This window comes from Mytilus californianus, unplaced genomic scaffold (genome assembly GCF_021869535.1).
Source record: "Mytilus californianus isolate M0D057914Y unplaced genomic scaffold, xbMytCali1.0.p SCAF_12, whole genome shotgun sequence".
Lineage (NCBI taxonomy): Eukaryota > Metazoa > Mollusca > Bivalvia > Mytilida > Mytilidae > Mytilus > Mytilus californianus.
This window is the reverse complement of record NW_026262604.1, coordinates 8,298,712-8,314,947: the sequence shown is the minus strand read 5'-3', so window position 1 is coordinate 8,314,947 and position 16,236 is coordinate 8,298,712. Positions and strand designations below refer to the sequence as shown.

The following is a 16,236-nucleotide window of genomic DNA, read 5'->3' as shown; positions in this document are numbered from 1 at the left end:
AGAATCAGAATACAGTAACCTTTAAATGACACTCCGGAAGTCACATTTTTTAAACCGGAAGTTACTAATTATCTCCAATATTTTTAAGAAAAAAATAAAGAAACAACATATTTTCGAAATTAGTGTGAAGTAATCTATCTTCTTGCACCAGATGTAACCTTTTGATAAACCTTAAGTGTCTTATTATCTCCACTATTTCAAGTGAAAGTACATATAAACAATATATTCATTTTTGAAATAAGTGCAAAGTAAGCTATCATATCAGACTGGAAGTGATATTTTCCATATGGAAGAAGCAAATTACTCCCCATATTTAAGGCAAAAGTATAAATAAACCATATATTTAGGGAATTAGTAAAAAGAAACCTATGATTGTAGCCAATAGTAACTGTGAGTAAACCGGAACTAGCTTCTTTGAAAATTTAATAAAAAAAAGCCTGTCTCTAAACAATTGCTTTTAATTCTTCAACAGATGGTTTTAATGCATTTGTTCTTTCTTTATTGTTAAATGGAGTTATCAATTAGTTTTCAACTTTGATACAAAGAAATACGTTATAATTAACACAAGTTCCGTCTTTGTTGGATTAATTTGTTTGTTAGTTTGATTTTTTTAGTAAGTTGTGTTGTATGTCTGTGATGTATGTCAACACTGCTTGGCTGTTGGATCCCAATTGTTGTCACATTAACCTTTTGTATCTGTTTGAATTACTTATTATACACATTGGAGGTTTAGTTAGCTATAAAAGCAGGTTTAAGCGACCATTTTCTTCGGAAAATACCTGTACCAAGTCAGGAATATGGCTGTTGTTTTACACTTGTTCCGTTGATTGAAAGCTTTTGATATTGTCATTTTTTCTGGACTTCTCCTTTTTGAATTTGCCTTTAATAATACTTTTTTGAAAAGATATGGCAATACATTTGCTTATTTTGTCAAACGGTTGATCACATTTTGTCCTCTGATTGTGTCCTTTTTCTGATTTTGACATTTGGGTTGAGTGTGGAAACACATGCCGGGTATAAAATGCAAAGCAGGAGACGCTTACCCTGTCAACGCACCCGGTCTCGCTCCTTTTCGATGTCATGCGATTTCATCAGTTTTTGTTCGCTATCTTAATAAATGTCACCTTAATGAATTTAATGAATTTATGAGATTTGAACATCGGTAAACTACTGTTGAATTTTGTTTTTTTTTCTTTTAAATATAAATGTTAAGAAACACAATAATTACTTTTCATATCATCGAATTTTTGCTATTCGAAATTTTATTGATAAATTGTTTTTCTTTGTATTGTTAAACTTCAGGTGCAAAAACATATTTTCTCAGACGATCGTTGAATCTACAGGCGTTGAACAATAGATGTTCTAAGTCAAGATTGGATTGTCCTGGAATTTCAATATATGTACGTCTGGTGTCGGTAACATCTTTTACGATGAAACCCGAGTAACCCAAACCTGAAAAAATACAAGATATAAACATTAAAAAAAGAATCGTCATACAAAACGAAAAAATACGCTTTGACCAGACAGTATATACGAAATGCAGCAGAACTCGGGTAATATCAAGAGGTCCATTTGCAAGTTTCAATTGACACTAGGCTCTATAGTTAAGCACTGGATACTATCGGATTGTAATATCGTAAATATATAGAAAACAAAGCGGGACTTCTCAATGTTCTTGCAAGAATGACAATCAATTTGAAATAGATATTAAATACATGTACTTTGTATCTTTTTTTTTTATTGGTTAATACGATCACGTGATTCAAAGGGTAAAATATATAACGTATTGACCTCGTCAAAAGTCAACATTTTTTTTAACTATTGTTTTTATTCTAAAACAACGTCATGTTTTTTCACAGTCTGTCTATCACCTCTTTACAGTAAATCCATGGAATGTTAAGGTTCCACTAAAGTCAAAATATAGGACACTTCATAAACATCTAAACTTTGCCTGTATTTTTCAACCTATAATGAGTAAAGTCCTAAACTATGAGAACATATGTTCATTTAAACATACTTAACATATACACACTGTGTAAATTGTAAATAAACTTGAAATTGTTATGTTGTGGCCAAACCGGTTCTTGGGGTGAACACTAAATTTTCAAAAAAATCTGGAGGCCTGCGAGACGACTTAATTTGCTTAAAATTGGTATATATGAATACTGTTATATCTAATGCAGGGCAAGCTCATGTTGATTTTTCAGAAAATGTATTGATTTTCGAGTTTCAGTTAATTTCATGTATCTAGGTGAACAAATATCGAAGGTACTATACAGAAATTGGACAAATATGCCATTAAAACATATGTATGTGACAAATCAACATGAGCTTGCCCTGCAATACATGTAACAGTATTCGTCCATACCAATTTTAAGCAAATTAAGTCGTCTCGCAGGCCTCCAGATTTTTTTGAAAATTTAGTGTTCACCCCAAGAACCGGTTTGGCCACAACATAACAATTTCAAGTTTATTTACAATTTACACAGTGTGTATATGTTAAGTATGTTTAAATGAACATATGCTCTCATAGTTTAGGACTTTACTCATTATAGGTTGAAAAATACAGGCAAAGTTTAGATGTTTATGAAGTGTCCTATATTTTGACTTTAGTGGAACCTTAAGTGATTGATTTTGTTACATGACTTTCTGTATAAGTTGCACTGGCTTTGAACTAGCTTTCAGTAGCTTCGAGTACTCTTAAATTAATATTTTGTGTCTTTAAGAATTTTTGTTTTAGTCGTTTTTGTACAATTTGTATTGCCATTGTGAGAAAATCCCTTTTTATTTGATTTTTACAGTTTGTTCTTCTCTTGTGCTATCATATCACTATCTCAGGTTTTGGGAAGATTGGGTGCCAGCAAACTTCACTTCCTGTATTTACTTGTTCAAAAGCAGGAGCCTGTAATTCAGTGGATGTAGTTTGTTGCTGTATATCAAATTTGATTTTCGATTTTTATGTTGTACATAAACAGGATCAACAGCCATTATCACTTATTACGGAGGTCTTTACACCTAAGGGAGTTAACTGAACGTTTTAATCATGTAATTGTAGTAGAGAGAAAATATGCTTCTCAGTGATCAAAATTAGTGTTTGTCAAACTGTTATATCATTAAATGAAATTATTCCTGTAAATTGTGTGGTTAAATTTCCTGAAATTTTTATATTTTTGTCAACAGGTCAAAAAGTCACTATTTTATGAACATTAAACAGGCCAAATCTATTTTCAGTCAAAAAAAAAACATGCGCAATGGGAGATAAATCAACCTTTAACATTTATGACAATCGGAATGTATATAAGAGGGACAAAAGATACCAGAGGGCCAGTCAAACTCAAAATGCAAAATGCAGTCAAACCTGCTATAAAACTCATCTTTATTAAAAGAAAACCTTTCTCTACATAATCTCAAATACATACCTCCAATAATTCGAGTTCCTGGTGGAGCCGGAAGGGCAGTTTTGATGTTTTGGAAGTTTGGATCATCAATGTTAATCCGACATTTAGGATTTGGTCTCCCAGAAAAAATAAGCAAGGTTATTATTAGAAATTTCATTTCTCTGTAAAAGATTTCTATACGTTTATTAAAATCATTTTAAGATTTCTATTCCTTGGGTCTTTTGTGTTTTTATCAGCCATACCAACGTTTTTATTATGTTTGCATTTTCAAATATGCCGGCCTCGATCATCACTGAAGAGACATTGATTGTCGAAATGCGCTTCTAGTGCATACTAATTGGAACAGTTAATCTTATCAAGGATGTTCGCTCCTCTGTTTCAAAGTAACAAGATTTTTAAAAGCCTTTTACAAGCATATTAATAACGGAATTTAAAAAGCAGAAAAAATGAAATTCCGTGTCCTTGTTTTGAGATAGAAACAATTGAAAATTTGGCGAGAAATCTCTCTTTTTTTTCTTTCAAAAACTATGAAAAAGTCATATGAATCTTAAAATATTTTCAAAATGGCTATTTCAACTATATGTACTAAAATAATGTAAAGAAACATAGGGGTAATTGTTAAAAATTTTGATGGCACTACATGGATAAAACTAGACGGTTCCGAATATCTGACTTAAAGTCAAAAACAAGAGTAGCGATAATCCTCAAGAACAGTTTCAATCAATCTTCGTTTTAGTACTAAATAACGGATACTTAACGGAGAGACAGAGAAGAACAGTTTCTGACTTCTTTCTCTGAGAAAACCTACAATCTCCTGCTTCTAAATTACTATGTGATTGTTGAGGTTAATTGTATAGAATACATCAAATAATTTGTCTCCCAAGTTGTTGCAAAGGATATTGAATGTGCAGAGAGCATAAAACTTTGCCAACACGAGGCATAAAAATTATACTACCCCTTCATTCATTTACTCTGTACTAATACGTCTCAAACAAGCAAACGGGCGCCATTAGAAAAAGTCTCTTAAAAAAAATATACAAAGCAGAGAAAATAAATACAGTAATATTGAAACCTGTAGACATCGAAGTCTGCCTTAAGAGTATCCTAAAAGTGTTGAAAGGTTTATTAAAAATTAATTTCAAATACAAAATAGGGGATTTAGCAAGCCCTTTTCTTTATTGACAAGATTTCTCGATAAGGAATGGCTTGATGTACAGTATAAACACTTTTTGCAGACTGTTCTTTGACCTCAAGATGTCATTTATGTTTTTGTGTGCCGTTTGATTGCTGTGTCATTAAGGATGTTTGCTCCTCTTGTTTTTGATTTTTTGCAGATTATTGGCATCCTCTGGTTTTATCCATGTATTACCATGAACAAATTTTGCCCACTAACCCCTAATTTTCTTTTCATAATTTTATTACATATAGTTTAAAAAGCCATATTTGAAAATCTTATAAAATCCTTGTTATTTTTTCATAGTTTTTGAAACAAAAAAGCGGCCAATGTTGAAAATATGAAAAATCTAGAGAGAATCATTTCCCGCCAAATTTTCAATGGCTTATATCTCGAAAACAAGCACACGGACCTTTCATTTTTTTTCTGTTTTTTCAGTTCCTTCATTTATATACTATCAATTTATAACAGTGTTTTAATAAGCTTGTTATTTTGAAACAGAGGAGCGAACATCCTTAAGGTAAAAAACACTTTTCATATTATTCATATTGCAATTAATCCTTACATTTGTGTTATATTGTAACCTTCATTCATTCATGAATAATCATATAGATCATAATTCACGCACGTGTTGTGTTGATAGACATCGCAGATAAGGGGGCGTCGTATGGCAATATGTACTAGTGTTGATTACTTAGCTCTAGCATTGTATCAAAGTATGTTAACCAGTACACATGTCTTGTCTCTCTATTATTATATATAGGCTACCAATGTCACATTGACGACGAGAATAAAAGCGTTGGAAGTGAAAAAAAAAAGTATTTTGTGGATTTATTTAGTAGTGACATTGACAATTAAACCGCGGCTGCATTTTTATCAACTTTTCCAAGTTATCTTGGATATGAGAAGAATGCAGAAATAAGGTGGCGTAAATAGCTAAGTAGATTAGAAAATTTATTCATCGGTTTAAACCTAAAGCATTACGCTGGCAAAGAGGCAAACGAAGTCTTTGATACCCTTGAAGATACAGGAGAAGACTTTGTAGCCGTTAAAACAAACTAACAGCTTACCTTGCTTCGAAAAAGAACACAGAGTATGACATTTATATATTGAGGCAAGTCAAACAGGCATCTGATGAAATCATCGACAGTTTTCATACATGACTACACTAGATAGCTGTAAACTATAAATTTACTGACACTACCAGTGAAATAGAAACTAATCCAAGGTTGTCATTCATCGAGACTAAGAAGAAAGGCTCTACGGGAAGACACGATCCTTGAATGATTTATTTCATCACTTAGAGCGTTAGAGCTTTCCGAAAAACGGAAATTGAACAATCTTACCAACAATCCGAAAATGCTGTGAGGAAAGTATACGTAAGAACGTCACAAAGTAAAGAAAATGAACATGATGAATACTTGCAGAAACTGTGAAGGTGATTTTCCGTATGCAAACAAGCGTCCAGCATTTGAAAAAGTTGTAAAAAGATGAATCTTTTCGCAGATGTATGCAGATCCAAACGTGATGGAATTAACACGTACAAAAAAAGAGTCAATAAAGTTGATTATTATGAATACGACGATGCTCAAGACAGCAGTTCTGATCATGATGATGGATATGGATACGGATTACGAGAAAATACTGTGAACAAAGTATAGAAAGGAAAGCAGAAAATTACCGCGATAATCAATAATTCTAATGTGGATATTTTAATCGACACAAGATCCATTATCAATAATATTGATGAAAGCACATTCGATGAAATCAAGTGTAAACTAAAACTTTCTCACGCCGCCACCAGAGTATTCGCATATGGATAGGTAAGAATCTGAAGTTGATGTGAAAATTGCATGCTTCGATAGAAACTGACCGTAAAATAACAACAGTTAACAATTTATTGTGCTATGATACATTTGTTGCTTAGAATATAGTACCAGTCGTCATTTCTTCAGTATCAAATAAGTATGAAATATTATGCAACAAATATTGCGATGTGTTCAACGGAATCAAAAAATTAAAACATGAAGAAAAAAAGAAAATTCATGTTGATGAAAATGCGAAGCCGGTTATTCAACCGAATAGACGTATTCCGTGTCACACGTACATAAACAAGTGGGTGCAGAATTCGAGAAACTTGAAAAGCAGGATATAATAGAAAAAGTGGATTGACCGGCACCTTGGGTGTCCCAAATAGAAGTGGCTGCAAAAGCGAAAACGCAGAACGAAATTAAATAATACGTGGATATGAGGGAACCGAACAAGGCTATTTTGCGTTCACGTTTTACTACACCAACACTTGATGACATGATTTTGGATTTAAACGGATCAAAAGTGTTTTCAAAAATGGACCTTTATAGTTGTTATCATCAAGTGGAGTTAAACATTACAACGTTCACGACACAAGTAGGATTATGAAGATACAAACGTTTCAGTTTACGTGTTTCGTCAACAGCAGAATTATTGCAAAATAAGCTGAGTAACGTGAACAAAGGATTAGATGGAGTACGAAATAAATCCGATGATATAATCGTATTTGGTAGGATCAAGGACGAACACGATAGACAATTGGAAAAGCTTATCGCACGTTTGAAAGAGACAAACCTAACATTGAATAAATCAAAGTGTGAGTTCAACAAGAATAAACTGGACTTTGATGGTCATATTTTCAGTGCAGACTGAGTATCAGCTAATCCAAGAAAGATAAGCGCTATATTAATTAATATAGGGTCATTATAAAAAACATGCAAATATATGTTATTTGGTCTTTTAAGTCACAGACATGAAAATATATCAAGATAACACTTGTACATGTTAGATATGAATGTTTTGTGATACACTATATACAGTTTTAAGTATGAAATTTTATAAAGACATCCTTACGTAATGTTTTCTAAAACCCTTGGATATAGCCAGAATTAACTGTTAATTTTTTCTATAGTACTTTTCAGACCTGAAATATGACTTTAATTCATATCCTTTTTTTAACGGGTTATCACTATTTGTTGCATTTCAATTTTATATATACAATAGTTTTTTAATGATCTGAATAGTGTATGTTTGTTTTATGATAAAAAAATCAACAAAAAAAAGAGTCTCATTTTTTAAGTCACTGGTGTTACCAAAAGGAAAATTGGTTTGGTAAGAGTTATCTTTCTTAAGTTTTCAGCATTTACAATAGTGTCTCCCCTAGCAATGTTACCTGTAAGCATGTAATGCAGTCGACAAAAAAAAATCTATGTTGAAAATTAGTGAAAAAATCTTAAAAGTAAGTGAAAGCTATATAATAAAATTAGTGTCCATGGTGTACCCTTATAAAAATCATTTTCCAAAAGATTTCCTTAACTTTGATTTATGAAAAGATAATTGTTGTAGAAACATGCACAAGAAGAACATATAAAATAGAGGAAGGGAGCATTTATTTTGCAACTAAATGTAAAATGCACCTGTACGTCATTGGTGTTACTGTCAATGGCGAGACCACCTTTACAAAGGTAACACCATTGACCAGTTTAGTAACACCACTGAATTTATTATGACAATCAGCAATTGTTTGTGTTTTTTGTTTCATGTTTAACAACCAAGGCATCATATTTTTATGAAATATAGTACTTATTTAACAATGTTTTAACAATATAATGTATTACCTATGCCAAGTTTTCACAACCTGGTATATGCTGGTAACACCATGGGCACCATTTAGTAACACTATTGACACTTTTAGTTATTGATTTTATGTTATATGATTTGGGATTTTTTTTTTTAGCCTAAGTATTAACTTTTTTTCTTTTTCTTTTGTTAAGTGTTCTTTGTATTGTGTTCAGTGCTTAATAAAAGTAAAATTTGAGCTTTGTTGTCAATTGTGATACTTTTGTGTTATTGTAGTTACTGAAGGGTCAGTAGTGTTACTATATAAAATGCAATAGTTTTTATTTTTTATTATTAAATGAAAGTTTTTTTTTATGTCGTATACGAAGGATTATGCATTATCTAATCATTCAGACTTACACATTTTACATATATTCAGTTTTAGTGTATTTTTTATTATTAACAACAGTCATAATTAGGACAGCTATGTTTTTACAGCAATTTATTCTGAAATTTATGTTCAAATAGAATGCATACCTATAAAAATAATGTTAATAAGTAGTAATTTAAGCATTAACAAATTGGAACAGTTGTTTGGTATTTAAAAATATTTTTAATAATTTTATGCATGTTTTCATATTGGTAACACCATTGACATGATTCTATCAAAGGATGACCTACAATTTGTAAAGTAGAAGGAACTCCTAAATTTAACCATTGCATATTTCTAAATATAGCTGCTACCATATTTCAGAATAGCAGGACATATTTTAATTTTTAAAACAATGACATCAGTTTTCCGAAAATTACCTTATCAAAATATGCATGTTTTTTAATAATGACCCTAATATAAGGAACACAACAATACTAAAAGACGTAGGTGAAAATTGTAGTTTCCTAGCTATGTCCATTTATGTAAGACGTTTTATTTCGAACCTTTCAAGATGATAACACAATGTTGACTGCTGTACCTCAATTTTTGACATGTTTACCTATTGTGTCTGTTTGTTTTGTTCATGCATCGTTGTCAATATAATGGAATTTGATGCGACTGTCATACAAGTGAGAGGTTTAGCTAGCTATAAGACCAGGTTCAATCCAACATTTTCTACATAAGAAAATCCCCGTACCAAGTCAGAAATATGACAGTTGTTATCCATTCGTTTGATGTGTTTGAGCTTTTGATTTTTCCATTTGATTAGGGACTTTCCTTTTTGAATTTTCCTCGGAGTTCAGTATTTTTGTGATTTTACTTTTTCCAACCATTACTGAATCGCTCCGCAAGTTAACAAAGCAGGGTTCCAATGGACATCTAAACAACAGCAATCATTTGACAAGCTAAAGAACAAACTTGTTGCTGACCGTGTGATGTCGTATTTTGACCTCAACAAAGAAACAATGTTGATAGTAGATGCAAGTCCCGTTGGATAGGTAGATTATCAACACAAAATGGGAAAATAATCGCAAATGCTAGCCGTTCTATAACAGATGTTGAAACAATCTATTCGCAAATAGAAAAGGAAGCATTGGCAGTTAGATGGGCCATTGAATACTTTTATTTGTACGGAAAGTCTTTTACGTTGGTGTCCGATCATCAACCGCTTGAAACTATTTTCAATATTCCGAAGGCAAAATCACCAGCTCGCATTGAAAGATGGAGACAATGATTACAACAGTAAAATTTCAAAGTCCAGTACAAACCTGGAAAGGTGAACGCGGTCGATTGTTTATCGAGACATCGGACGCCGACTACATCTATTGCATATAAACATTCTCAATTAGCAGAAGAATATGTCAGATACTTAACTGACAACGCAATGGCCACAGGCAATGGCCCTTTATGAGATAGCTGTAAGAGCGCAAAAGGATAGTGACCTTTTAACCGTTATAATCGCATTAAAATCAAACAGGTGGGACAAGGATGAGAGTGCTGCGATTGATACGTTCTCAAGACTACGGTACGAATTAACAGACCTTCCCATTATTGATAGTGAGATGATACTTGATGGTAACAGAATCATTATTCCAAAGGATTTACAGATGCGTGTATTCAACTGTAGACAAAAGGCACCAGTGGATAGTACGCACAAAACAGTTGTTACGTGAAAAGGTATACTTCCCTGAAATAGACAACCTTGTGTGTAAATCATGTATATCATCAACTCCGAAAAATGTATTCAAACAGTTGCAAATGTCCGAGATATCGAATAATAATTGGAAAAATCTGAGAATGGACTTTTGTGGACCGTTTCCGAATGACTATTACATAATGGTAATGATTGATTTAAGCACAAAAAAATCACACCGTTATGGTCCCGCGCACACACAGAAAATGAACGATTCATGAGAACAATAGAGAAGGCGATTCGTGCAGCTCAAACGGAACATCGTAGCTGGAAGCAAGAAATACATACATTTTTTTTGCGACTATAGAGCGACACCACACGCAACAACTAGCTTGTCACCGACAGAACTTTTATTTCGAAGGAAAATCAATACCATAATGCCGATCATCCAAATAAAAGATCAAGCTGACAGTGAAGTGCGAAAAGCCGACCACAGAAACAAAAGTAAAATGAAGTCATACTTCGAAAAAAATCATTCAGTAAAAGTATCTAATTTCAGTAGGATATACCGTGCTAGTTAAAAAAAAAAAAGAATGATAAACCGTCTACACCGTATAATCCGAAAACATTAACAATTAGAATTAAAAAAGGTAGTATGATTACGCCAACGACCGAACAACATAAAGAAATAACTCGAAATTCGTTAACTTCAAACAGGTTAGAAAATCTAAATTAATGAAAGATGAGGAAATAGAAAAATATTCATGATGACATTATACCAAACACACCATATAGAAGATCACTCCGAGAGAAAAAAAAAACACCGAAATATCTCGATGATTGTGTGCGATAAAGAGCATAGAGGCATAATATTCCTGTGCTCTTTCTGATGTATCAATGAGGTTTGATATTGATCTATATGTTTGTGAATTTTGGTACAAATTATTTTGTGGAATTCACTATTCACACACATTAAGGATGTTTGCTCCTTTTGTTTTTGAATTTTTGCCTGATTTTAGGAAACCTCTGGTTTTATCCATGTATTGCTATTAAAAAATTTTCCTCGCTAACCCTTACTTTTCTTTCCAAAAGTGGATGTCATATTGTTTAAAATGTCATCTTTGAAAATCTTGTAAAATCCTTGTTATTTTTTCATCGTTTTGAAAGAAAAAAGCTGCAATCAGCCCTCTATTGTACAAATAATAGGTACACAAATACATTTTTGCTCTATTTGTGCATGTACAAATAAAATCTCCTGTTACCCGCTTCCTTGTTGAGCAAGCGGTAATATGAATATTTCTTTCTGGTTAACAGTTAATTTCGGGGTCCTTTTCGCGGTCTGCGTTTAAACTATGTCGATTTCTTTGAAATATCAGAGACAATGATTGTGAGTTAAACAAATAAACCTCAAATGCCGGGTGTTGGTTGCAGGATAAAAACAATATATGTACATTGTCGGAAATATAAAATGCTTTTGTACTCGCTACGAAACAGGAGAAAAGCTCGGCGAGCCTCGCTTTTCGTCCTGTGTCTAAAGCTCGTACAAATAAATTAAAAAATTTCCGACAATGTACATTTATTGTATATTTATACTGCAACTAGTTGTGTTTATTTCCTAAATATAGTAACAAAGCTATTTTTTTTGGCAATGTCAATGTCATCATTGATAACTTTTTCCACAATCAGGGGTTCATTAAGGGAAGAAAATAAGTTTGAAATTTGTATAACAATTCAAATAGCTAAAAATATATCAGTTTAAGTTGCAGTATAAAAACAATATTAGGTCAATGTCAGAAAAATATAAACTTTTTTTGTATTCGGCATAAAACTAGGGAAGGGCTCGATAAAACCTCGCGTTTCCCCAGTTTCTAAGCCTCAAACAAAAAAGTTTATATTTTTCTGACATTGACCTAATATTGTATATTTATCACAGACTGTAAATTTCTAATTTTCTATTGATATATCATTTTACGCATCTTATCACTTTTATTTGTTTACACAGACAGTTAAAGGTTTTATGACTACACAAACAATAATAAATAATTGAAAATAGAATTTATTTTCATTTGAGAAAGGAAGAGATGTAATATTGTAACTTTCATTCGTTCATTCATAAATAACTTTATAGTTCACAGTTAAGGCACGTGTTGTGTTGATAGACAAAGCAGATAAGGGCGCGTCGTATTGCAAAATGTATTATTGTTGATTAGTGAGCTCTAGCATTGTATTAAAGTATGGCTTGTCTCTCTATTATTATATATAGGCTACTAATGTTACACTGTGTTTCGTTGTATTAAATATTTGTCTACATGTTATCACTTCTTATCAAGAACAATCAAGTATAAAAACGTCTATACATAACGTTCTTATCAATTGAAATTGTTTGTTTTCTATACCAGATACAAACTTATAAACTGATTGTGTTTCTTACCTTTAAGTATTTCTCAGTAATGGACAGTGATGCCGAATATACAATAAACAAATTCCCTTTTTAAATGAGCAGGCAACTGTACAGTGACTACCGGCAAAATGATCTTAAATAGTGTAGACAGCACGTTCCTGTATGCATTTGAACTTTCTCCCAATTAAATATACAGGAGGGTCTGGATGGGGTACTTCATTTCTGTATTCTTTAAATTCTAAGGCCATTTTTCTCTATGTTTTTTTTTTATTTGGCCCATCATATTTTCTATATCTTTTATATTTGTCATTGAAGGTATACTGCACCACTCTCATTATTTATATGCAACAAGTACTTACCCTCGTTTCGTTGTATTAAATAGCAGTCTGAATGTTATCATTTCTCATCAAGAACAATCACGTACAAGAACGTATAATTATAACATTTTTTTTTTCAATTGAAACTGTTTGTTTTCTATACCAGATACAAACTTATAAAACTGAATGTGTTTTTCTTACCTTTATGTATCTCAGTAATGGACAGTGATGCCGAATATACAATTAAGAAATCCCATTAAACGAGCAGACAACCGTACAGTGACTCTTGGCAAAGTTATCTTAAAACTTTTTTTTTTTTTAATTTTTTGTCAGGTATTCGAAATCCTCTAGTTTTATCCATGTAGTGCCAATGAAAAATTTGCCAGCTAACACTTCTTTTCTTTTCATAATTTTATTGCATATAATTTAAAAAGCCATTTTTGAAAATCTTATAAAATTCTTGTTATTTGTGATAGTTTTTGAAAGGAAGAAGGTGCTAACGTTAAATGTTCGAAAAAGTTAGAGAGAATCTTTTCCCGTCGAATTTTCAGTTGACTATATATTTTTATCTCAAAAACAAAGACACGAACCTATCATTTTTTTCTGCTTTTTAATTTCCTTTGCTATATACTATCAATTTATAATAGTCTTTTAAAAAGCTTGATATTTTGAAACAGAGGAGCGGACATCCTTAAATAGTTTAGACAGCACGTACATGTATGTATTTGAACTATAATGAGTTGATCGAACGTTCTCCACACTAAATATACAAGAGGGTCATGATGGGATCCTTCATTTCTGTACAATGAACACATCTTGTTTTTAAACAAGTGGATGATAAAATAACCTTATGGTGACAAACGACAAAGTGCTCTAAAATAGTTTATATAGTATGTACATGTATATATTTGAAAAACAATAATTTGATCATACTTTCTCAATAATAGATATAAGAGTCTGCATGGGGTTAACGGAATAGAGAAATGGAATGGGCAAAAAATACCGAAAAATGGGCCAAAAAAAATATAAAAAATGTCAGTGGGGAATAATAGGCAAAATTTATAAAGAATATGGAAAAATGGCTTAAAATTTAAAAAGAACATAGAGAAATAGCTGAAAAATTTAAAGAATGCAAAAATGAAAGACTCCCCATCTAGATCCTTATAGAAACAGTGACAATTTAAGCGGTTAATTACTGTCCTTGAATATCAAACAAGCGATTTTTACTTATAAGCCATCAGTTGTCCCCTATACTAAACGTTATAATTTATTAATCACATTTTTCCTACTTTAACTGCAGACACTTAAAATATCTAGTATATTCCTTAATGAGGTATGTAGGTAATTTTGTTCAAGTGCCTAAGGTGTTTACCAGGCGCGGATCCAGCCAATTTTAAGGGGAATTCCAATACATGCAACTCGTTTAAAAAGTGGGGGTTCCAACCACTTGTCCCCAAACAAAAGCATTAGTTGTCAACCAAAAAGGAACACCCCTGGAATAGTCACTGTTTACCCTTATTCATTGGATGTTGATGATATGTTTGTTCTTTCAATGCACAACTGACCTTGTGTTATTGGTGGTTGTCTGTATACCATCGTAAATTATTTAATATTTTTATAAGCAACAGGCAACCGAAAGTAACGTACGCAGAGTTCAACACTCCTTTTACATATCTACGATTGCAACGTTTCACGTCCGACCTGACGTCGATGTTAATCTAAAATGCACTCATAACCAACCAGAAACCTTTTGATGTCAGCCGGAATTGAACTGCAGGACGAGAAGAATTAAGATTACTAAACTTTGAACCTCCTTTGACGGAGAATGTAAGGGAGTATAACGCTGCATTTGTAATGGCAGAACATCGATGTCCCACTGTTTGGCAGCATTTTTGCTCCGATCATGTTACCGCCGTTTCATTTAAGTTTTAGTGTTCTTGGTCTTTCATGCGGTCAACTGCACTTGGAAAAACCATACCAGATCTTCTTATTGTTCTATAACAATAATAATAGATAATTATGTAAATAAAGGCAACAGTAGTATACCGCTGTTCGAAATTCATAAATCGATTGAGAAAAAAATAAATCCGGGTTACAAACTATAACTGAGCGAAACACATTAAATATAAGAGAACTACGACACAACAGAAACACAACATTAAAATGTAACACACCAAGAAACGAACTATAATATAACAATGCCCATTTTCCTGACTTGGTACAGGACATTTTAGGAAAACAAATTGTGTGTTGAACCTGGTTTTGTGGCTAGCCAAACCTCCCGGTTTTATGGCAATGTTAAATATTACATTAAAATGACAACATTACATGACAGGACTACAATACAAATAAATGAGAGAACATATAGGACAGAGAAACATACGAATGATTGCTAACAAAAGGTAACAGGTTCAAAATTTGATACGCAAGACGCGCGTTTCGTCTACACAAGACTAACCAGTGACGCTCAGATCAAAAAAGTACGAAAGCCAAAACAAGTACAAAGTTGAAGAGCATTGAGGACCAAAAGTTTCAAAAAGTTGTGCCAAATACGGCTAAGGTTTTATGTCTGGGATAGGAAAATTCTTAGTATTTAGAATAATTCATACTTTTGCAAACAGTAAATTTATAAAAAAAAATATAAGCTCTGCATTGTTGATGGACCGCTGTTGCATGCGGGCAATTTCGGCTATCACTTAAAACAGTTGAATACGGCAGAAATTAAGCTTGACATTCTTTGGACACCTCAAAAGTTTTTTTCATCAATAAGTGAAGATCGGCACGTTACCCTTATGAGGCATTGGAATATAATTCCCTATTCTAAATTGACATGGCTACATATTTAAACATCCCTGACCGACGCCAAACAAATTTTCTTATTTAGCATTGGTTTTATTGCAGTCCAGGTGTCATTTTATATACCAAGGTCAACGTTTAAGGTGTCCTAGAATTCATGCTAAATTCATGCAAATAGCAATCAATATACCAATAAAGCTTTAAGTGACCTATAAGTCTTTAGGGTTCCCTCGAGAGGATAAAACATATTTCTAAAAGTTATCAAATCGCGTCCGAATCAATGCCTCGAAAAAGGTAGCATATTTCACTCACTGTTTCATATTCTGCTGCCCTTATAGTTTTCAATAATGGTATGATAATAACAAAATTATGATTTCATTAAATATCTTAAATAGGGCAAAATTAGTTAATAATTTGTAAAATAACTTATTCAATAGATAAAATCTTGACATGAACAAATTAAAATTCTCTTTATGCTAAATTTGCTGTCATTTGA

The 16,236-nt window shown here is 32.3% G+C and overlaps 1 long non-coding RNA gene across 1 annotated transcript; it reads right to left on the bottom strand.

The window, feature by feature from the left end:
* Positions 1–1,224: 1,224 nt before the first annotated feature.
* Positions 1,225–12,810, bottom strand: LOC127721318 (uncharacterized). The gene is made up of 3 exons (XR_007991139.1): positions 12,658–12,810; positions 3,420–3,559; positions 1,225–1,452 (listed from the first exon to the last, which is right to left on the bottom strand). It is a non-coding gene; the product is annotated as an uncharacterized LOC127721318 (long non-coding RNA).
* Positions 12,811–16,236: the final 3,426 nt, after the last annotated feature.